Source organism: Neopelma chrysocephalum, unplaced genomic scaffold, assembly GCF_003984885.1.
Source record: "Neopelma chrysocephalum unplaced genomic scaffold, ASM398488v2 Primary Assembly neopelma1_138, whole genome shotgun sequence".
Taxonomy (NCBI): domain Eukaryota; kingdom Metazoa; phylum Chordata; class Aves; order Passeriformes; family Pipridae; genus Neopelma; species Neopelma chrysocephalum.
This window is the reverse complement of record NW_020897800.1, coordinates 6465416-6488570: the sequence shown is the minus strand read 5'-3', so window position 1 is coordinate 6488570 and position 23155 is coordinate 6465416. Positions and strand designations below refer to the sequence as shown.

The window sequence follows — 23155 nt, the reverse complement described above, 5'->3', positions numbered from 1 at the left end:
TGTGAGATAGGGCCCCACGGCCTTTTGTTTGCGTTAAGAACCAACTCTAGACTGAGACAGAGTTAAATTTCATTTATAATTTAAAGAGACATTAATATAATTCAACAGCTGTATGCTAAAAAAAAGTCTCAGTCTGGTTACCCAGACTGCGTGTGGTTCCCCAGCCTGGCTTGGGTGGGTTCTGCTGGGCTCCTTCTCTCTTTATCTCTGCTGCCTTTCCGTGATTCTTGGCCAGTGCCTGTCTGTGATGCCTCTCCAGAACATCCAAACTCAGTTTATTAAAGTACAAACTGATCCTGGTTGCACTCACACTGGTGTTCAGGGCACCTGAGTGTGCAGGTGACGCTGAAGGGTGGAGGGCACAGAATCCCAGAATGTGCTGAGCTGGAAGGGCCCCACAAGGATCATCCAGTCCCTCAGCCCTGCACAGGCCCAGCCCCAAGAGTCACCCCCTGTGCCCCAGAGGATCATCCAAACCCTCCTGGAGCTCTGGCAGCCTTGGGGCTGTGCCCACTGCCCTGGGGAGCCTGGGCAGTGCCCAACCAGCCTCTGGGGGAAGAACCTTTTCCTGAGATCCAACCTGAGCCTGCCCTGACTCTGCTGGGAGTCCTCAGTCTCTTCCAGGAGGGCTCCCCATGCACTGAAGTTCAGAAGTGCCTGAATCATCCCAGTGGAACTCCAGATGAGCTCCCAGGCTGTACCTGAGGCAGCTCATGAAATGTAGGCAGGGTTTCAGTGTCTGCTGGTTGAAGAGCTTCCTGAGGGGTGTGAGCTGTTCCCCAGGGAGCTGCTGACCCACAGGTCCTCCACCAGCCAGGGCAGCTCCTCCCAAGCCCAGGGGCTGGGCTGGTGTGTCCCAGGGCTGGGGAGCTGTTCAGGTGAACCCCTTGCCATGTCACTGAGTGTCTCAGGACAGCTGTGGCACAGTGTCTGAGTGCCCTTCGTGAGCTTTAGGGCTTGTTAATGCACAGGAATTGAATTATTTCAGCAACTCCCCATGTCATTATTAACTTGGACAAAGCAGAATGATTCACCCTCCTTAACATGGTGCAAATTGGTGGTCACAGCACCAACCCTGCCAGGGCTCAAGGAGTGTTTGGACAACACTCAGGCACAGGGTGGGATTTTGGGCTGTCCTGTGCAGGGCCAGAAGTTGGACTCAATGCTCCTGGTGGGTCCCTTCCAACTCAGGACATTCCATGATTCCCTGAAATGTGGTTTTACTTTATTAGTGCTCTGTGCCATTAATATAAACAGGAGAAACAGTGCTCAGGTATTCCATAAATATCTTTACTTCCTGCCAGAAATAAAGACTCTGTTCTTCACTTGAAAGAATTAGGAAGTTCTGTGTAGTTGGGGAGGTTTTGGTGATGGATACGGAGAGCTGATCAGCTCTGTGCTTCCCAGATAACATCCTTTGCTCCCTGAAAGCCCATTGCTGAAGGAAGTGCTGTAATGCACATTTATTTCACTCCAGCATCTTGCATTTGACACAGATTTGTCCCTTCAAACAGCACAGTCTCTGTCTGTGTTTGCTGCTTTCTAAAAATAACCCCCTGTTGGGGCAGGGCTGGCTCTGGGCTGGAAGATCCTCTCCTTATCTCCCAGCTGTGGCTGAGCAGTGGCAGGAGGTGTTATCAGTGCTAAAGGAAGTATTTGAAGCACAATCACTTCCTCCCGCGGAGGCATCAGCTGCCAGGAATTCCTGTCAGGACCGGGAGCATTGTGTGCTGTGGGAATGCCTTTGGCACAGCCTCCCAGCCAACCTTCAGCCCCTGGAATTGGATTTTCCTGTCGTGCCTCAACAGTTAGAGACATCCCAAAGAGCAGCCGAGCCCTTCTGTGCCTGTTGTCAGCAAAGCCTGTTCAGAAGATGTTTTTCGGGGTCATCCTTCGGTTTGCCTTTTTCCTTTTCTATATTAATGTTCCAGGGCAGAGGGGACTGTGCTTGGGAAGGTGTCTCTGTTCATTAGACAGGAGGGTTTTTTGCCTGGGATGGATTGCAAAGGAAACAAAAATGGTGCAGCCTGAGCAGATACCCTTGAGTGGAGTTCAGTGGGGTGGGTTATGAAGTTTGTGCCACAGCTAAAAGCAGTTCTCTAGATCAACTGGAAGGAACAGGGATGGGGAATGCTCCCTGCCTGAGGTTGGACAGCTTGGCTCAGATGTTCTCCCAGCAGGGGTTTGATCCCAAGGCTGCAGTGCAGGAGGGCTCCTTCATCCCCTAGCTCTGCTGTGGGCACGATGCTGTCAGTGCCTTGGCACTGCTGAGCAGCCACAGACTGTGATGTCTTCATTTATTCCACTCATTTGCAAAGTGTTTAAAAAGGAAAAAATATTGACTTTTAAAGGCAAAACATGAAACAGCAGTTCCCTGCCCAAATCCCTCTAAAGCGTGGAAGTGCTTAGTAAAAATCATGAAAATTGGCCTGAATTTTGGTGTTTTGGTGGTGCTGTAAAAGACAATTTCGCTGGGGTTTATTTGTCCTTATGAATTGCATGTGAAGAGAGGCTCCTTTTAGTCCTTCATTTTGGCTGCTGTTCATCTCCTCCCACAATGACCAGGCCGTGTTCTGAGATGTTCCCCTTTAAACCAAGACCTTCCCCTCCCATTCCCCATCTTTTCCATGTGGTTTCTTCCCTCTTGACTTCCCAAGTGGTGGTGGGGATGTTGCAAGGGCTGCTTTGAGGACGTGGGTGTATAAAAACAACTGTTCAGAAGTGTAGGTGGGAACTGCTTCTATGAACTTAATAATTCCAGCCACAGCTCCCTGAAAACTGCCACAATCCCCTGCCAAGACCAACAAATGTGAAAAATGTGGAGTCTCTAGGCCGGGCTTTTTGGTGCCAAAAATGTCAGGAAAATATTCGAGTCAGTTCACCTCAGTTTTTGGATGCTGCTGTTTCCTGGTCCTGCTTCCAGCTCGCCAATAATTCCTCGGAAAAATGCTTCCCTGGAACAAGATCACACCTGTGAAATTCCAGCTTGCTTGGGTTTTTTCCCAGTGAAATGGAGAGAAATCCCTGGGATTTCAGTGGAAGGATAACTCTGAGTGTGGAGGTGTGACCCTGATCCATAGAGGAGTATCCAGCTCCATGTGTTCCCATGTGGAATTACTGCTAAGTCATTTTTAAAGTGAATTATACACTTTGCTCCCTGTGACTGACAATTCTGAAATCAATACTTTGTCTTTTTTTATGAAGTAAAGGTAATTTGGGTGGCATTGCTCTGCTGCCTGGTTATGGAGTGGCCTCTCACAGTTTCTGTCAGGATTTATCTTGATTTATTTATCTGGATTAGCCTTGTCTGGTTCCATCAGTGTTCTTTATTTTAAACTCATATAATGTTTATATTTTAAGCTGAGCTGGATACATGGAAGGGTGGGCTGGAACCCAGAAATAAAGAAGCAAATGAGATTTTACCTGTTGATTCAGTACAATTATTTCTTCAACAGTTTGAAAACACTGAGCTCCTGCAGAAATCCACCTTATTTTCCCTTCCCTTGCCTTTAACACTGAAAATACAGAAAGCTGTGGAGTTTTATTTTTTGGTGCTGTTTGATGGCAAGAGTAAATCTTAAAGTGGTGTAATAAGGCCAGCTTTAACTTTGGCATTGACCTCCTGCTGTTTGCCACCCTCATAAATCATCTTTACCAATGTGGCACAGAAAAGTATTAAAATTGGTTTAATTAGTAGCTGGAACAAAGTTGTTTCGGAAAATTTTTCTTCCCTGAGGTTTAATGACCTGAAAAAAACAGAAAGATGTATTATAGGTATAATTAAAATATATTAAAAGTCTGGAGAGAATCCAAAAAAGTAATCCCTGTTTCACTGGTGTTTCGGAGTTTGAAGGAAGATTAAATCCCTTCTGGCTCTGTGTGTAGTCAGCCATGCTGCTGGCAGGAATGGTGTTGGAATTCAGGATGATGTTGGACTCGTGGCTGTGCCAGGGTGATTTGATGGCTGTGCCAGGGTGATTTGGTGGCTGTGCCAGGGTGATTTGATGGCTGTGCCAGGGTGGTTTGATGGCTGTGCCAGGGTGGTTTGATGGCTGTGCCAGGGTGATTTGATGGCTGTGCCAGGGTGATTTGATGGCTGGCACGTTGTGTGACCCCGGGGCTGCAGGGGCAGGGCTGTGCTTGTGCTCCCGGGGAGGTTTGTCAGGCCAGGGATGAATGAGCTCTTAAACCCAATTTCCCTGGGAGCATTTCCATTTGTGTTTGCTGGAGCTGCTCCCAGAAGGGGCAGTTTGTTTGTGCTCCTGGGCCACAGTGTGGGGCTTTGAGGGCAGAGCTGGGGCTTGGGAGGGGCAGCTCTGGCTGGGGGCTGGTGAATGTTCATTCCCGAGCTCAGCTCAGGGCTGTCCCTGTCCTGACACTGGGAATGTGCTCCTTCATTCCCTGGGGCAGCAGCACAGCTGGGATAACTCACAGGGCAGGGAGAGATGGGATACTGGGAAGGAATTGTTCCCTGTGAGGGTGGGGAGGCCCTGGCCCAGGTTGCCCAGAGAAGCTGTGGCTGCCCCTGAATCCCTGGAAGTGTCCAAGGCCAGGTTGGACGGGGCTTGGAGCAACCTGGGCTGGTGGAAGGTGTCCCTGCCCATGGCTGGGGGTGGCACTGGATGGGCTTTAATGTCCCTTCCAACCATGCTGGGATTCTGTGATTTCATGTTTCTAGGATATATCCTGATCCTGCAAAATCTGTTTTCCTGCCTGTCCTGGCTCTGCCATCCCTTGCTGCTCCAGCTGTGCTGCTCTGAGCACTCCAGATGTCTCTATCTGTGTCTCTGGGTGTGCTGGGAACCCTGCACACTCCATTGACTCGGGATGGTTCCGTGACCTGGTGTCCAGGTAGTTTCCAACCTTGGAAAATCAGCACTGTTGTCCCCAGTAATACCAGGGATGGGGTGTGTTGGCTCAACATTGTTCTCTCGTTATAAAATCAGGGAAGAGTTGTGTTTGAGTGCTCAGGAAAGGCCTGGCCCTGCCCTGTGCTGTGAGCAGCTGTCCTGCAGGGAAGGGAGCACAGGGAAGAGCCCTGAGCTGTTTGGATACTCCATGGGAAAGTGTTTGCTCTGATGGGTTCTTGATGCAGTTTTGTGCAGCTGCCCAGGGATCACAGAGGGGGTTTGAGATGTGCTGAGCTGAGCCCCCACCTTGGCTGTTTGTTATCCCTGCAGCAGAGGGGTCTGTGCAGGTCTCCGGTGAACAGAAACATTCCCAAGGGTCTGCATTCAGGCAGATTTTTCATTTTCAAAGGACAAACACACACAGAGGCACATCCTCCCCCCCTCCCCAGGTCCTGGTGTGTGTCTAGAAGGCACTGGAAGATGTTGGTTATTTTATCCCTTGCTCGGTGTGTGAGCAGAAGGTGGAGCTCCTGCTTCCATGTGCTGCAGGCAGGACAGTGACCTCAGCTCTCCTGGGCACCCAGGGCAGAGAGCTCCTGGATCAACACTGAGGATTCCAAACACAGCAATTGCTGCCTCTGCCTCCTCATTCCTGACCATTCTGGCAGCACAACCTGCACATTCCAGTTGCTGTTCTCCTGGAAAAGCAGCAGCCAGTGGAGATGGACTGGTTCCATGATGTGCCACTGGCTGTGTGGTTGAGGGTTTTAAAGTCAAATACTTACATGAAGAAGCATGTGATGCTCTCACTGCCTTTTTCAGACCCCCTCTCCTGAAGTGTAATTTCTTCTATCTCTTAAATGAGCAAACTTTGATTCTATTCTAGTCTTTCCATCCCTCTACCAGATGAGTAAGAGAAACATCAATAAAAACTCATTTACTTGCTCTGGGACATATTTTTAAGGTGCAGGATGTCCCTTACCACCATCGTGAATGTCTTCCTTTCAGATATTTCATTTCCCAGAGGGAGCTTTAATGAGAAGCTTGTTTAGGTCTGTACAGAGATGTTTAAAGCCCCCCCCAAACATTTTTTTGGAGGCTCAGGGGTTGGTTTGGGAGTTGCAGTCAGAGCTGACTCCTCTTAGTGCAGAGGGGGCTTTTGGCACCATCACACTCAAAATTATCAGTAATAATTCAGAGGGAAGATGGTGCTCAATAGACACCCACAAATCCAGTATTTTATCAGTTGGAAATAAAAATACCCAGTGCCAAATACTTTATATATGTCCAGAATCCATGAACCTGCCCTGGAATTTGTTCTGTTCTGTTGGAAGACTGATGAAACTTATAAATATGGTTATAAAACAAATTGACTGGGAAAATGCATTTTTTGGGTAGGTGGCATTTCCTGGTTTTGCCAGTTTATCTTCAGATACCCACAGAAATTCTTCTGATCTGCCTTGCACTGCAGCTGTGGAATTCACTGCTCTGTTTGATGCTCGAGTGTGAACCTTATTTATTGCAAGAACGACATGTCAAAACACTCAGGCTTTAAAAGCCCTGAGTTTGGACCAAGTTCCCATTTACCATCTTGAAATAGTTCAAAAATCCAAACAACTTCTGTTATTTTTACAGTGTGAGCCCAGGAATTCACTTTAAATTATTTAATCATGTTTTATCTGCTCAGTGCTGCAATAATTACAGGTGTAGCAAGGCTGGAATGGGCAGGGAACCCACTGGGAGCTGGAGCCCTGGGGCAGGAAGGATTTGCAGGGAAGGGAGGGAATGTCATATCAGGACAAAGGTGCTGCTTTGCTGAGCTGAGGGAAATTCAGGGTTATTGAGGCTTTAATGAAAGGTGTGAGACTGGAGGGGCATCAGGGTCCCCTGGCTCAGGGTTTGGTTTGGGCTCTGCTTTGCCATTTGCTTGGAAATGAAATCAAAGCTGGCTGGAGTTGGGAGCTCTGTGAGGAGCAGGGAGCTCTCAGTCTGGAGCCCTGGGAATTATGGATGTGTTTTAGCAGGAACACGGAGCTCTGAGGGGCACCCTGAGCACACCCCGGGCTGGGCTGGGCTTCATTTCCCCTGCTCCCTTCATTCCTTTGAGCTCCTTTCAGCCTCCCTGTGTCCCTCAAGTTTTGACTGAGTTCAACTCAGTGGAGTTAAAGTCAGCAGAGGATCTTTGCAGAGCTGTTGGTGTTGTGCTGGATCAGGGGAGGGTTGGTCTTGGGACTGCTTTCCTCTCCTTCACCTTTTCAGGCCTCTCTGATGTCACAAAGACACTGAACTTGGGCCGTTCATCGACTCTCTCAGAGACAGTCTGGGAAAGAATGTTCCAAATATCTCTTTTATGCTTTTAACATAACCCAGGAGAGAGGGAATACTGGGATTTTTAACAACAGAATATGCTTTTATAATTCTTAGCTGTGCATCATATGGCTGAGTGGTTTGTTTTCCTGTTATAAAACCAATGAAGATGTGGATGATGTGTCGTGTTTTCTGTCAGGGTTATGTGTGCATGTGCCTTGCAAGTTGTGATGATCAGATTAAGGATGAAAGAGCCACTGTAAATCAAACTATATCTGCAAGAGTAGCAATAATAATAAGTTTAATTGATACCAGAATGAATAAAGAATGTGGATTACAGCGTGTTTGACACAGACCCTGTGCTGTGAGGTCCAGAGGCTGGTGTGTGTGCTCTGGTGCTCTACAGGCAGGAGTTTATTCCCATTTAAATGTGCTTGGTTCCATGGCTGAAGGTGGTCTGAGCAATGGAAAATATAAGAAACATCTTGTATTGTTTGTGTGCTCATTTAGACAAGTTACTGCATCAGTGCTTGCTCTAGAGGAATGTTTATTTTACACAGAATTGTTGGTAATTCATTATTCCTTCAGAAACTACCAAGTCATTAGTACAAAACTTAATTTTAATACCAATATTAGAAAGCAAAATAAAAATTTCAATGTCTCATTTGGCCCCAATATGGAACTGTTGGGAACCTGTTCTGGAAGTGTTCTGGTGTTTTACAGAATCCCAGAAGAGCCTGAGTTGGAAGGGACCCACAAGGACCAAGGTCCAGCTCCTGGCCCTGCTCTCCCAGTGCTGTCCTTGACCCCCAGTTTGTCACTGGGACCTCTGATCACCTGCCCAGTGACTCGAGGGCTTGGCCATTCATTGGGGTTGCTGAGCATCCCTCAGTGCCCAGGGAGGAGCTGAGTCACTGCTGGGCCAGCCCAGGGACTCCAGGGGGGCTGGGCCAGCTTGGGCTTCAACACTGGCAGTAACTGGAGACCCATTTCCCTGGAAATCTGCACCAGTTTGGACAAGGGGGGGCTGCAGGTCGATGCCTCTCCGAGGAGAACAAGGATGTGAGAGGAACAAGTGTTTTAGGAGCTCCCAAACGTTGCACAGGGCAGGGTTATGGCAGGGTTACACCAAACCCCTTTTTAGTTTGGAAGGTGCAGTTAAATGCTTAAAACTAAAGGCCCAGCTCTGCAATTCCCATGAGAAGCTCTCAGGTAGTTCCCAGGGTGTGAACCCTCTTCCAGCGTGACCCGAGTTTTTCATAACCCACCTTCCCTGAACTGTTACCTGGGAAATTCAAAGGCTAAAATATTCTTTTCTTTAATAATCTTTTTCTTTAATAATCTTTTTCTTTAATAATCTTTACTGTTTTATCTCCTGCCTCTGGTATTTTGGCAAAATTTTCTAAATTAAAAATGAAAACGGAATTTCAGGTGTGCCTGTGACCCTTTGTGCAGGTAACTCTTTAATTCTTGAAGTCCATCCTCTGGAGGTTTTTAACTCCTGAAGTCCATCCTGTGGACATAATCAATTAAGATTCTGACACATGGCTCAAAAAAAACCAGCACATGGTTTACAAACTACTCCATGAAAGTAAAAATCATCCTATTTATGAAGCTTTTACAAGGTAATTTCTTTAATACACTGAATTTAAGGCATTTTGCTTTGCTGTTCCTGCTGCCCTTCACTGGGTCACCACACAGAAACTGCATTTTTGTATCCGTGAAGGCATTTTTCTTTCTTCCCAGGGATTTTGGGACTACACATGATATAGTTCTTTTGGAGGGGAAATAAATAACCCGTGGCAGGCAAGTAACAAGGGAATTCCTGTGTGTACTTGTGTCCTGGAAAATGCAGTGTCATGTTTTCCACGTGGCCTTTCTGTGTGTGAGTTTGCTGTACATTTACATGTAATCACTGCAGAAACCCCAGTGTTAGTGAAGTGTCTCAGTGTCAGTGGGGGAGGTTGAGTGGCCCGTGCTGCTGCTGCAGGAGACTCTCTGCTGTTGTCCTGACACTTTTCTTCTCACTCCAGAGGATTGTGTGTTGTACCCCCCTGATGTGCTCTAAGCCTATTTAGTGAACTAAGAGCTTCAATTCTAGTCAAAATTAAGCAGGAATTCACCTTTAGCACCTTAAAACTGACCAGAAAAGCTCTAAAATCCCTTTTTTTTTTGGCTGTTAGAAGTTACAGTGAATATTGAATATGGGATGCTGTTCAGTGCCATGGCATGAGTTTGATGTCCCTGGAGTCTTTAGGGTTGGAAAGACCTCCAAGATCATCAGGACCAACCTCAGACATTAGACAGCATTATCTAAGATAATGTCTTTAAGAAATAATATCACTGAATTACAGAATGAGATTAGAATTTGTGGGGATTAAAAATTTCAAAATAAGTGTCATTTTTCCTTAGGGACTTTGCTGTGCAAGCCCTTGAGTGCACAAGTACCTTCAAGGCTTTCTCAACCAGGGTGAGGAAACTTGTTTGTTTAAAGAAACTTGAGTTTCTCCCACAATTGCTTAAGACTTAAGATTTCAACATGATCATTTCAGTCTTTTTTCCACCATCTCGTTTCTTTTCAGAACTGGAAATTGGTGGCAGTGGTGTCAACTGTTCCACTCCCAGTGGCTGAGTTGGAGCAGCCTCGTGTTTGCTGGGAGGTGCCTTTCATCAGAATTAGAGAGGCTGAAACTTTTTACATCAACCACTGGGCAATTTCTGAGTCTCGTGGAGCCTCAGATGAAGCATCTCATTTTCAGTCTCTTCTTAGAGATTTTCCTCCTTAATTTGGTTGAGATAAAACTAAACCCACTCATTTTAGGGCTCGTACTGGTGCCTGTTTGAACCTCTACCAGTGTTTTGGCACCTCTGTTTTGGTGGGAAGAGTGTTAATGATAAATTAACTAATGATAAAGACATTAATCCTGTTCTCACTGTCAGAGTACTGGAAGTTTCCCAGGATGTGGCACAAATGGGCATTTTCTCTGTCCTTTGTCCCCTCCTTCTCTCCCCCCATCCCCAGTTTGGTGGGGACACAGCAATGGGGGTGAGCAAATAACCACCTGCTTGGATTTGGGGGAACTACTTTCATGGGTCATTTCTTTCAATTTTTTTTCTTCAAATTTCCTCCTGTAAATGTCATTGGATGTTTTAATTACAAGTGCACTCAGCCCTTCCCACCCAAGGTCTAATTGTGCCATCTAGGATTGATTACAGGTTCAGGGCAGCCTGGTCTGGTGGAAGGTGCCCGTGGCAGGGGGTGCAGTGAGGTGAACTTTAAGGTCCCTTCCTACCCAAACCATTCTGGGATTCTGGGATTGCAGGATAAATGTAAAATCTCATATTAAAACATCGTGTTTGTGTGTGTGAGGGAGGTTATGGGGCCTTGTCTGAACTGATTTATACTCGTTCTGCAGCTCATATAAATGGGCAATATTTGCTGTGCAGAGCAGGTGAACACCTGCAGTGGGGAATCACATTTTGGCAATATGTAGAAAATATTTAGGCCTTAGACCCACCACAACTGTTCAGTTACTTGCCAGCTGTATTTTGAATTCTGTATCCTGGTGTGAGTTGGGTACTGCCCAAAGCCTGCAGGTACTTTGGGACACTCCCTTCTCCAAAGGAAAAGCAGAGGCTGTGCAGGGCACAGCTTGTCCAGCACACTTGGGGCTGAACCATGACATGGTCTGGAGCTGTGAGAGTCCCCACAAACCTGTGGATGGGTGTGTTTGTGCACATGGAGAATGGGGGAGATGCAATAATCCAAGCTTCGGGAGTACCTTGGATATTCCTGCTAAAGCCTGTTAGTCTGGCTGAAGTTTTTATGCAACATCTGGTTAAGGAGGGAAGTTTTAACCCCAAGGAAAACTTTTCTTTTTAGAAAATCAGATTGACCAAGTACCTTTTCTGCTCATTTCCCAGCCTCCCTTTCCCAGAAGGAAAAGTGCTTCCATCTAGTCCATTCCATGTTTAGCACTTGCTCAGGTTTTTGTATAAAAATGCAAGTGGTGATAGAAAACACATGTCAGGTTTGCCTCTGAACCAGCTGTGGGACGTGGACTTGCAGGTTCTTTGGTTAATAAAAGGTTCTTGGAGGGGGACAGATTTGAGGTGTGAAGTTTAAGGTATAATTTCTCATGATGGGCACACTGTGTGCCAAAATCCTGCTGGTGCCTTCCCCCAGCCCGAGCCTGGCAAAGTGGGAAGCTGCAGGTCCTGGGCTTTGCTGGGAGGCCCTGGGAGCCATGGGAGCCCTGCAGCCCTGTGCTGGGGCTGTGCTTTGGGAAATGCATCCAGTGGGCAGGTTAGTCCCAGCCTGAGCCTTGTTTTGTGTGGGGGGTGCAGGCCCAGCCCAGGGCTGGTGTCACACAGGCTCCCACAGGTGAGTGGGGGCTGATCTTCCCCACTTGGGGGGTCATGGGAGGAAATGGGAGAAGTTTCCCCTCAGCTTTTATCACTTCCTCCTGCCAGCTCAGGGACATTATTTGCCTTTGTTTGCTGCTCCTCTTGTCAGCAGGAGAGGTTGGTATTTAGGCAGATGATAAATAATGCTTGTCCTGGGGAAGGAGTTCTCAGGGTGCTCGTGGTAACACCGACCTCCCCACTCAGTGCCTCCCATCCTGGGCCTGGGCCTGCGAGTTCTTGCTCAGAGATGTGTCAGCTTTTGCTTCCAGTCTGTTTCTGAAGCTTTAAAGAAGTGTGGCTGCTGGTCACTGCCTGGGACAGGGTCATTTGGTTTTGTTGAACGAGGCTTTTGGCGACCCTGCAGACCCTGCAGGGGAAGGATAAACCTGTGCACGTTGGGCCAGCAAGATTTCTTCTCCTATAGAGCCTGTTTCAGAGTTTGAAAGGTACATTTTGTTGTTGTTGGCCAGAGAAGTTGTGGCTGCCCCATCCCTGGAAGTGTTCAAGGACAGGTTGTACAGGGCTTGGAGCAACCTGGGATAGTGGAAGATATGGAATGAGATGAGATTTAAGGTTCCTTCCATCCCAAACCATTGTGGGATTCCTTATTGCACTGAGCTCATTCTCTGAGGCTAAAAGGGGGCTGTGCACCCACAGCAGTAGCTCAAAGAATATGGACCCTTCTCCACCTAATTATAGAGTTAATATGTGGAACATGGAATAATGGCAAGTTTTCCAGTGCTCCTGAAAGGTAACAGGGACTGATTTGAAATCAGACTTCAGGAACTCACCAGGATAAGCTGAAATACTCTCCTGAGCCTCTGGAATCAGGTCTGTGGAAAGGAGGGTGATAGGAGGAGAGTGTGTCCCACCTTTGCAGTTTCAGGAATGCTGGTATTGCCCCTCTGACCTCCCCTCCTCTCTGAGTCCTGTTTGTGAGAGGGCTCAGAGTGGGGCTGGGTGCCAGCAGAGCTCTTATGGAAAACCAGGAGCTGCAATTCCTATTGGGAATTCAGATTGATTCATGTCCCAGCAGAACTCTTACAGAAAACCCAGGAGCTGCAGTTCCTAATGGGAATTCAGATTTATTCATATCCTGCCCCTCCAAATGTGCTCCTGCCTTCCAGGCTCCTCAGGGTGTGTTTGCTTCTCCCTCGTGTGCTTTAGGAAGTTTTGTTTCCTGCCTTTGCAGGTTCCTTGGAAATGCTGCTCTGTACATGCAAAATGAAATCTTACTCAGCACAGCACAGTTCAAAGAACACAAATACCTTTCTTTGGATGACAAGAGGGTGAGAAATCACAGCAGAAACGTATCTGAGTGGAAAAGGTGCTTAGAAAATGTGACAGAGAGACAGGATCAATGACTCCCTTAAGCCAATTAAGCTCTCCTTGCCACAGCACTCTTCCCCCATCAAAATTAATGTTTCTGGAGGTTCTGTGTTGTTTTTTCTTCTCCCTTGGCACTCCTGCTGATAGCTGAGGTTTAGAAGGCATTTCTTCCAGAGACTTTGATTCTTATCAGCGTGGAAAAAATGTTAATATTGATTTAGTGGGGGAGAAAACAGAAGAAGTGAGTAAGAGACTAATAGCCTGGAATGACAGGGCTGTATCAGTTTTCAGTGCTCTCAAAGGAATAATGTGCTTGTTTCCACCAAATGGAAAAGTAGACTATGACTAAAACTGTCACTGACCTCCCCCAGAATTTAATGGATTTTGGAGCTCAGAGAAGAAAAGATAGTTGTAACTAACTCTGTGATTTTAATGCACTTTCCTTGAAAATCAGCAGTTTTATGAAATGCAATATGCAGGAAGATAAAAACTGTATATATCTTATAGAGCTGTATAAAAATTTATATTCACTGCCTTAGTCTTATTTTTGACTATGGATGGATGCACTTCTCAATAAGCAGAAACAATAACGTGTTATAGCTTTGAGGTGGTTTATATCCTTATATATCCTTCTGTCCTTACATGGTATACATCCTTTATATCCGTTACCAGCATATAAACTGAGCCTGTTAAAAAAGGATGGAGAAAAACTGTAAAAAATCTCATTCCTGGTCCATTCTCATGGCTTTTCTGAGTAAGTAGTTCCTGAATGAGGTAAATAAATACAAATAATGGTCCCTTCATGTGTTGGAGGGTCCGTGCATGTTGATTTGCAACAGCCAAAGGAAGGATCCTGCTCGGTCCAGTGGGAGGCAGTGAAAGAAAGGACACTTTGTTTTGTGGCAAAGCCACTTTTCCTTTAAATAAATTCATAAATCAAGCAGCTCCTTTAATTTAATTGTCTCTTTGTTTTAGCCCAAAGCCACCAAGTGCTAGTTCCTCTTGCAGAGCTGTCTCCATTGTCCTGGCCCTGGAAATGTTCACACAGTTGGGCTGAGCTTTCCTGCCATGGAGGAACGGGGCTGCTCGAGCAGGAGGAGGATTTTGCTGCTGTTCCAGGCTCCAGGATCCTGCTCTGATCCCTGGGATAATTTGTAGTGCAATGCCATCTAGTGTGCACAGGGCTCTCAGGATTCCTGTGCTTGGGAAGTTCATGGCAGCAGTTCCTGCCTGCATCTCATTCCAGCTCCAAACAGCTGCATTTTTCTCAGGGAAACTGTGGCTGCCCCTGGATCCCTGGAAGTGTCCAAGGCCAGGTTGGACGGGGCTTGGAGCAACCTGGGCTAGGGGAAGGTGTCCCTGCCCATGGCAGGGGTGGGACTGGAGGAGCTTTAATGTCCCTTCCAACCCAGACCACTCTGGGATTTGATGATTCCCTGATTTGGTGGAGATGGTTGTAATGAAATCTTAGCATTGTGAACTTTCAGTTTCCAAAATTCTCATCATGACCATTGCTTGGGGTTTTTTGGAGGGAGGAAACACAGCTCTGTGTCCAGCCCAAGAGGGAGATTTCTGTGCTCATGGGCTGATATTGTATCATTTACACTTGTGTCATAAATTAGTCTTTGGTGTTCAGAGCATGGCCAGAGGTGTTTGTGTCCCGTTTGTTGTGCTTTCCTGGCTGATAAAATAGAGCTGTGAATCCACATTGAGTCAAATCACTCCTGGAGGAGTTTGAACCTGGCTGGGCTCTTCTCTGCACCTGTGATTTGATAGTTTGGGTGCAGGACAAACCTTCCTTCGTCTCTCACCTTGTCTTCATTTGGGCTTTGATCTCTTAAATTCTGCACATGGGATAATACAGTTTTCCTGCCAGTAGGACAGAAGAAGCCCCCCCATCCTGTTCTGAGAAGGGTAATGTGAGTGAGGTGGTTGCAGACTCAGTTCCTTTTCCAGCCCTGTTTTTGGTGGTGGTGTGTGATATCCAAGAACTGAATTTTGGATGCTGCCAGGAGAGGGGCTGGGTCTCCCCAGGCCTCAGCACGGTGAGGCTGCCAGGGAGGATTTGCTTCTGAATAATCTCATTTTGCTTTCAATTAATTGTGAAACCAGGCTTTAATAGGGTGTGAAATGGAAACAGAGAGAGGTAACACCAGCTGCCTTTATTTACGTGTGTTAATCAACACAGACCCGAACAACAACAACAACAGAAACTGGAGCCATTCAGGGAGTTTGAAATGCTCTGTATTTCACTGAGAACTTTGAAAAACGTGTCCTTTGTGGAGAGGTGGAAGGTCAGTGGCATATTTCGTTTTTTTTAAATTACCAGCCATGGCAGAATCCTCTCAGAGCCCTGAAGTTCCAGCTGTGGCTGTGGGAACTCCTCATTAGCTGAATTAGCTTTGCTTTGAGCAGTAACATGGAAGATATTCCCTTTTCCCTTTGGGAACATGGCCTGTGGGGTGAGGACTGGCACAGCAGGGTGTGTCTGGAGTGTCCCAGTGCCCCTTGCCATGTCTGGTGTCCCACTCCAGTGACTGGGGGTGGTTTCCTTTGGAGAAGGCTGGGTTTGCTCTCTGGCTGCTGGGCCTGCAGTGGGAGGAGTTACAATTTTTTGGGAATTTCTGTTGGAAGCAGAGTTTGGTTTGCAGCCAGAATGATTTTTATTTAACTGTTTGTTCAGCTCAGAGGGGTGGGAGGGGAACAACTGCCTGGTACTGTTGTGCTGTAGGGAGTCAGGCAGGGGTTTGTCCCAGGCAGGACACACAGGGTCACTTTTGGCTGATTCTCTCTCTTGTCCAACAGAGTGATTTGATTTGGGTTCCTGGGGAACTTGTAGATTTTGAATGTGTCACTTGGGGAATGGGTTTGTTGGAATGAAGAAGATGATTTCTCTAGAAAGAGTTGAGGCAAATTGAATGAAAATTTTGCATTATTCCTCCAGAGAACTTCCCAATGAAGAGATGATCCCGGGTTGTGAGGCACACTGACTGCACTCCCACATTCCCAGTGGTGGCCGTGGCTCATCCCTGATTCCAGTAACACCCCCAGTACCAAGGAGGTGAACAGAGCCCATCCTGAGCCCTGGCTGTGCCTCGGTGCTCCAGGCAGGGCGTGAAGAGCTGCTCTGAGTGCCCTGGAGATTAATGTGGATTAACCCAGGGTGCAGCTGAGTTCCCTTCAGCACCAGTGCCCTCAGCACAGACAGTTTGGGATGTGCTGCTGGGTTTGTAAAGCCAAAAGTTATTGCAGAGTTTGAAATTCAATTCCTGATCTGCTTCTGCCAGTGAGAGCTGGGTGTTGTTTGTAAGGGTGAGAGCAATGATTTCATTTAATAAACTCAATTTAGAGAATAGTCCATGTTGGGGCTGGTTAAAATGTGATTTGTCAGTTGAGGGAATGGGAGCTTTTCTGGTTTATATTTATTTATTTATATAATTTCCCTAAGAAGGAAATCAGCTCTCTGCTAGGAATTCTGTGAGCAAGTAGCACAGCCAGTTTATAACAGGGACCAGAATTTGTGATCAGGCTTGTCTTGCACTGCTAAGACCCTTTTCAGCTCTCTGTATTTATAAGTCATACAGGCTAATTCTTCAGTCAAAGATTGGACTTGATGATCTTGGAGGTCTTTTCTAACCTTAATGATTCTGTGAGATGAGTTATCAAAATACAGGCTGGTTTCTGGCAGGGACCATCATTCAGGCATCCCTCTCCTGCCTCTCACAGGTCATTTCAGGTGCTCTTTGCCTCAGCAAATATGTTTCCATGCTCAGAAGAGATTTTCCTCATTGTCACTGTCCATAATCCCTTTGTCCATGACAGGCCAGGCTGCAGAGAATGATGTGCAGTGGCACCAGCTCTGTGTCAGGAATTGCTTTTCAGTTGTATCAGAGAAGAGCAGGTGCAGGAGGAAATTGGGATTTAGATGGGCTGAGGGACTCTGAGGAGAGAGCAGGACAGGAAAGGCTCCTTCTTCCTGATCACTGCCCTGTTTGCACAAAATCAGGCTGCTCTTGGGGTGGTTTAGACTGTATAATTTATAGGCACTGATTTCCTTCTTTCCCTAAATGTTTTTTTGTGCTGCAGCATCCCATGGTCTCTTTTCCTTGGGGGGTATGAGAAGCAATCTCATGAATTTTCCCAGCTTGTTCTACCTGAACATGTGGCACCTTCTAATAAGTTTCCCAGTGTAACACTTGAAGTGTCTTCTTGACACTTTAATGGACAGGAAATTTCCAGGAGTCAGGAGAAATAGGGCAGTGGGTGGGAAAGAAGCAGAGTTTCTTTCTAACAATGCTAATTTTCAATTCTTGAACCAGCTTGCATTGAGCATTACAAATTCTCCAGGGTATTTTCAGAGCTGAAAGAACAAAGAGAAACTTTGAAGAGGGGGAAATCGCTATCAGCTGATGGAGAAGGCTGGAAAAGTGTATGTTCCTATACTGAAAATGCATTTTCCTATACTAAAGTTATATGTTCCCGTGCTGAAGTGTATGCTCCTCTACTGTGCTTTACTACACTGGACTGTATTGTACCTGTGCGAGGAAGGAAAGCTGATTAATTGTCCTTACAGTCATGTGGAGATGTTTATTGGGCATCAAGGATGTTTTTGTTACACTAACACATAAGATATGGACAAGGGACATGTAAATAGATTAAAGTGTATTGTCAGTTTAGGCAAGAAAAGGGGAAAATTGGGAGAATTGTCCATAGGCAGGAACGTGGGTATCAGGGCTGGAACGGGCAGAGTTCTCTGTCCCCTCTGTCCCTTAGAATGCGCTTGGTAAAGAAATAACTGAAAAGTGTGCAAGAGACTTTGGAAATCTGTCCTCTGCAGAGTTAGACTTAAAATGTGAACCTGTGGGGAATTGCTGCTGTGTGATGCTGGTGGAACAGAGCACCCTGATAACCCCACTGGTGCTGATGGGATCATTCCCTGGCATCTCTGGGCTGCCCAGCCCATGTCTGGGACTGACAGTACACCCCAAGTATCGTGGCTGCTTCAAACAGGGCATCATCTACAGTAAAATAATAAATTAAATGCAAGACTGACTTCTGACATATTCAGGGTAAAGGCCCTTCTTGGCTCTTGGAAGGTGAAAGCACTGGCAGGGACCTGCAGCTTCTGAGAACCGACTGAACTCGTGATCTGTGTTTTACAACTTCCCTGGCCGGGACTGCAAAATTACACCTGGATCTGGCCAGGGAGCTCTTTAGCCAAATTTTACAATAAAAGCATGAATTTGTGCTAAGAAAGTTTCTGATTTTAAGATTTCCATGTTAACCTTGGAGTTCAGACAGGTGGATGTGAGAAGAGGGAGCTGATTGCAATCCCTCCTTCAGTGGTGGAATAAACCCCAGGCAGGGGTGGGCTGGCTGTGGTAGAACCACTTCCATGGCCTGTGATTCCCAAAATACCTCTTTCTGGTAGGAAAGGAAGGAAGGAAGGACCAGACCTGGCTGTTCTGGACTGGCAGAAGTGCCGTGGAATTGCAGCAGCAGCAGCACACGCTGTGCTGTTTGTCAGAGTCATTTGAATGAGATCGTTCTTTGAGGGGTTAAATTACCACACACACATAAAATTGAACCCAGATTTTTGGGTCTTGGGGCAGGGGTGATGTCCTTGTTCGTGGTTATTGGGGCTCAGGTGCTGAAAGATAAAATGCAGCCAGTGAAGGATGACCCTCCTGTTGGATTCTGCAGATGAGGATCGTTCGTTCCGTGGTCACACACGGAGCCCTCGGACACGTGGACGTGTTCGGGGCTGTTCCCTGACCGGGGGAGGTTCTGACAGCAAAGTTTTCATCCTTAAATCCTTGTTTGCTTTAGGGAGTAAGCAGTGAGCAGGAGCTGTTGTCCCTCAGCCCCAGGGCACACATCCTGCCCTGCTCTGCAGCTCGCACAGCACCGGGACCGGGCGGGAATTTCCTGGAGCTGCAGCTCCGAGCGGCTGGAGCGCGGTGGGAAGGACGGGCAGTGAGGAATCGGCTGTGCCTCATCCCGAGCCATCGGCTGTGCTCACCCCCGGCCATCGGCTGTGCTCACCCCGAGCCATCGGCTGTGCTCACCCCGAGCACTCTGCTGTGCTCACCCCGCTCCCTTCCAGCATGTGATGGCAGTTGCTGGCATTTTTTTTCCTCTCCTCTCGGGCCGGAGCCGCAGCCCCGGGAGCGCAATCCCTGCCTGCATTCCCTGCCTCCCTGTTTCTCTTGGCTCTCCTGGAAGTGCCCGGCTCGTCCTGCGGGACCCTCCCGAGCAGAGGAGGGGACCCGGCGATTCCTCGGCGCCGCAACCCGAGCATGAAATGGGCAGTGCGGGAGCCGCGCTCGGGGCCGGGCGGGCACAGCCCCGCCGGGATTCCCTGGAATGCTGAGCTGCAGGAGCGGCTCCGGGACGGCAGCACAGCGAGGGGGATGTGATTCCCAGCCCGGAGTTCCTGCCTTTCGGAGCCGATGCCCGCTCGGTCCTTTCAATCAGCTGCTAGGAAGCTCCGGAGGGACCTGCAGGGGTTAGGCCTGGGCAGGGGATCCATCCATGGGAAGGACGGAGCTTTGGAGCAGGGGTAAGTCGTGCCCAGCCCCTCTGTGCTGGCCGTGAGATCCCTCGGGTCTGCTGGCTCCCGGGAATCCCAGGGATCCCGCAAAGGCAGCTGGCAGGACCCCTGCAGGGGGGCAATAAAGAGGATTCAGTCCAGGTCGAACAGCACCACAGCAGAGGTGGTTTACAGGGGGTGCTGGTGTTTTTGTGCAGACTGTCTCACATGACAAAGCTCAGGACAGTGCAAACTGTGGGTCTCCTTCCAGGGATTAACCTGGGTCCTTTGGGAAGAGCTGTTTGCACTGAGGAAGTCAGTCTGAAATCATATTAATGAAGCGGAGGGACTTAGCTGGGAGTGGGGCTGGGGAACATCCCAGCAGTGCTTTCTGCACTACTAGTTAGAGGAATGAGGGGACAGTAAATAAGTGATTGTATTGGATGTTCTGGTGCTAGCTGTGTTCCAAACTGTTGCTGATAATGCCTAGAACACATCCTTTGTGTGAGGGTAGGGTTAGCAAAGGTTTCCTTTTAAAATGAGATTTTATCATTTATTTCCTTTGCTTTGATCTTTCATGCATCTTTAAAAATAATCTTTTGAATATGAAGCAGTATCAGTTGATAAAGTGAATGTGTATTGACTCTGACCTTTTACCTGGGTAATTTTGTAGACCTTTATTACGTGTTTCTTTTTGATAAAGATTTGAGTGTTTGTGAAGCAGACTTGGATAAATCTTCCATCAGGTGCAGGGACACACAATACTCATGTTAGATGTCAGTCTGACAGGAACCAGAGAAAAATCTGTGGTTGACAGAATGGTTTTAGGAGGTTACATGCATTTCTTCATTCATAGCCTGTAAATTATTAACCAGACAAATTCAGCATCTGGGCTTTCTAGGAACAACTCTGCCCACGTGCCCACCTCAGAAGTCCTGCCACAGGAGCTTAGTGCCACTCCAGGCTCTCAAAAGCAGCACAGATCTGTCACAGCATCTGCAACACCCTGGAAAAACGTGATGAGAATTGCCCTGGCTCCTTCTGGCAGCGTCAGTCACTGTGTGTCAGGATGTGTCCCAGTGCTCCCTGTGTGCTGGCTCAGCTCCTTGGCTTTTGTGGAGGAGACTTGGACTTAAACCACTTCCTATTTCCTGCCTGTCTTTGCTCCTTGCTTTTCCTAAGGCCCACTGAGCCTTTTATCCCTCCTTCCCAGATTTGCATATGTGAAGAGAGGGAATCTGTTCCCAGACTTTGTTTTCCTGCATTATTTGGTCGGGCTGAGTGACCCCTTTCCTTTGAGGGTTTGGTTGGTGTTGTTGGTGATGCAGCACCTGAGATACTCAAAAATCTGAGCTTATTATTTGCCATGAATTACAGAAACTGTCAGGTTTTTGTGTTTTATTTCTGTGTGTTTGGCTGAGCAGCCCCAGCAGAGAAACCAGGACTGTTTGGACTGGCAACTTTCAAAGTCCTGCACAATTTGGTGGCAGAACTTCTCATACACAAAATTCAGCCACTCTGAGAATTAAATTAATGATTTGGAAGCTATTTATTGGACTTGTGGATCTTTCCTTATGCTGATTCCTTACAACACACTTCTGTGAATAAACAGGGTCTTCCTTCCTTCTTTCCTCCCTCCCTCTCTCCCTCCTTCTCTTCCTCCTCTTTCCCATTTTAAAAGCTGGGAATTCCTAGGGAACAACTCCGTCTGCTCTGGAGATGTGGGGGTCAAACTCCTCCTCCTGTGCAGCTTAATGAGTCGAATCTCAGAAGTTTGAAACAAAACAAGAAGTTCTAAATCCTCTCCCTGATCCCAAAATGCTCTAAAAGATGTTTTCTGTAAAGTCACTCAAATATGTTTTCAAAGTTTTTTACATCAAACCCCTTTGGTTGGGGCCTGGTTTGTGGTACCTGAAGGTGTCTGTGCCAGGAGTTCCAGTGTTATTTGGAATTATCTTCTGTCAACAGTGTGGCATTAATGGGAACCTGTTCCTTTAGTCATTTAACCCAGCTTTGCAATTGCTCTTATGAAGGAAATGTTTTATTTATGCGATATTGTTTTATGGAAGTTGAATTTGAGAGGGGTAAGTTGTGCACCCCAAGGTTATTTTCATTTCCTTTTGCTGCAGCACAGTTCTTTCCTTTCCCTGGGAGCCCTGGGGTCAGTGCAGCAGAGCCCCCCGGGGCTGTGGGGATCCCTGCTGGAGGTGTTCCTGCTCCTGATCCGGGCTGTTCCTGCTCTGGGAACACGCTGTGGAGCAGGACATCACACATCCCCCTGTGCTGTCAGCTTGGAATGTGCTGTTTGTCCAAACAACAGCACGACCATTTCATCACAACATGCCACAGTGGAGGCTCTGTGTGTGCTGGACCAGATGCAGCAGTTCTCCCAGGCTGGGCTGCCCCTTCCCTCCCTTTGCCAGAGCTGTGCTTTGGATTCCCAGCAGAGGTGTGCTGGCAGAACCTTCTCCTCTGTGTTCTATCCCTCAGGGTGTCTCTTGGTGGTCAGGAGTAATAGAGGGGAGTCAGCAGCAGATTCTGCTCCTTTGTCTGCTGGTTCTGACTCCTGGGGCACATCCATGGAGCAGAGTACGGAATTCATTGCTGATCCCTGGGGCTGCTGGGGAATGGGGCTGGGAATGGCCTCCTAACCTTAGTTTGCAGAAGGACCATGATTGCCTGAAGCAGTCCATGCTCTGGCAGTGACTCCCCAGCTGTGGTCACAGTTCCTGAGTGCAGGGACTTTCCATTGTCACCATGTGTAAGTTATTACCAGTCTGGTGGAAGAACAGCCTCCCCTGCCCTGGTTTGGGAGCCTCTGCTCAGGGTTGTGGTTCATGTTGTCCTCTGAAAGCCCAAAGCCTGGGAATAGTGTCCTCCTGAGAGAAGGAGAAGGAAGTGAGGTTGTCATGGAAGCAGAAAGTGTGCAGGGAAGATGTGAAGCAAATCTGGGAGTGGCTCCGCATTTCTCCCGAGTCTTCCCAAGTTTCATTCTGAGTGAGAGAGATTCTATGTCACATGGAGGAGCCAGAAAATCCAGGTTTCACCCAACTAAGGTGAAAAAAGCAGTTTTCAGCCCAGTGGCTTCAATGTGAGGAGTTCAGCAGTGTTTATTTTCTGGCCATAATTTCTGTAGCCTGGAATACACAGAGTGAGGGAGTTCCTCAATGGTCAGTTCATACAGAGCTTTAAAGACAAAACACAAAGCCATGAAATTCCAACTAAACCCCCCCAGGCGGCAAATGGAGCCCATGGAGCCATCCAGGATGTTGTACCCTCTTTGCCAATCACCAGTGCCCAAGGTACTGCTCTGCATGGAGCCACACACAGGGGTGTTCCTTGGTTTGCTTTTAATAACATCAGATATTTTAACTCCATGAAAACATTGAGTTTTCAGATGCTCAGAAGTTGTTTTTGCCTAATAGAGTCCCCATTGGCTGCATCTAAGAAGTTTTTATGAATATTTCATTGCTTCTGAAGATTGACCTTCTTACACATTTAGAGGAAATAAAAGGGTGAGACCACATGAGAAAACGGGGAAAGTATTTCTGATACAACTCTCTGAGATTTTATGTCCCAACAAGCTTAGGCATCAAATAGACTTGGCTTAAGAATTAAAACAAACAGACTCCAGCAGCTATACATGAGCTGCCTGCGTTGGCAGCTCAGCCTGGGGTCGGGGATTGAGGGGGGGATATTCCCAAGCTGTGCATTTCTGACTGCAGTGAGT

General features: G+C 47.4%; 1 protein-coding gene across 3 annotated transcripts in view; it reads left to right on the top strand.

Moving 5' to 3' along the window:
- ARHGAP32 (Rho GTPase activating protein 32) overlaps positions 1 to 23155 on the top strand; it is a 251725-nt gene that overhangs the window by 118705 nt on the left and 109865 nt on the right. The window contains exon 1 of one of the 3 annotated variants that reach the window (XM_027699269.1): positions 19438 to 19455. The exons of the other annotated variants lie outside the window; for them this stretch is intronic. The gene's annotated coding sequence lies outside the window, so the exon portion shown is untranslated. Of the gene's footprint in view, positions 1 to 19437; positions 19456 to 23155 lie in introns of those variants that run through there. 3 annotated transcript variants of the gene reach the window in all.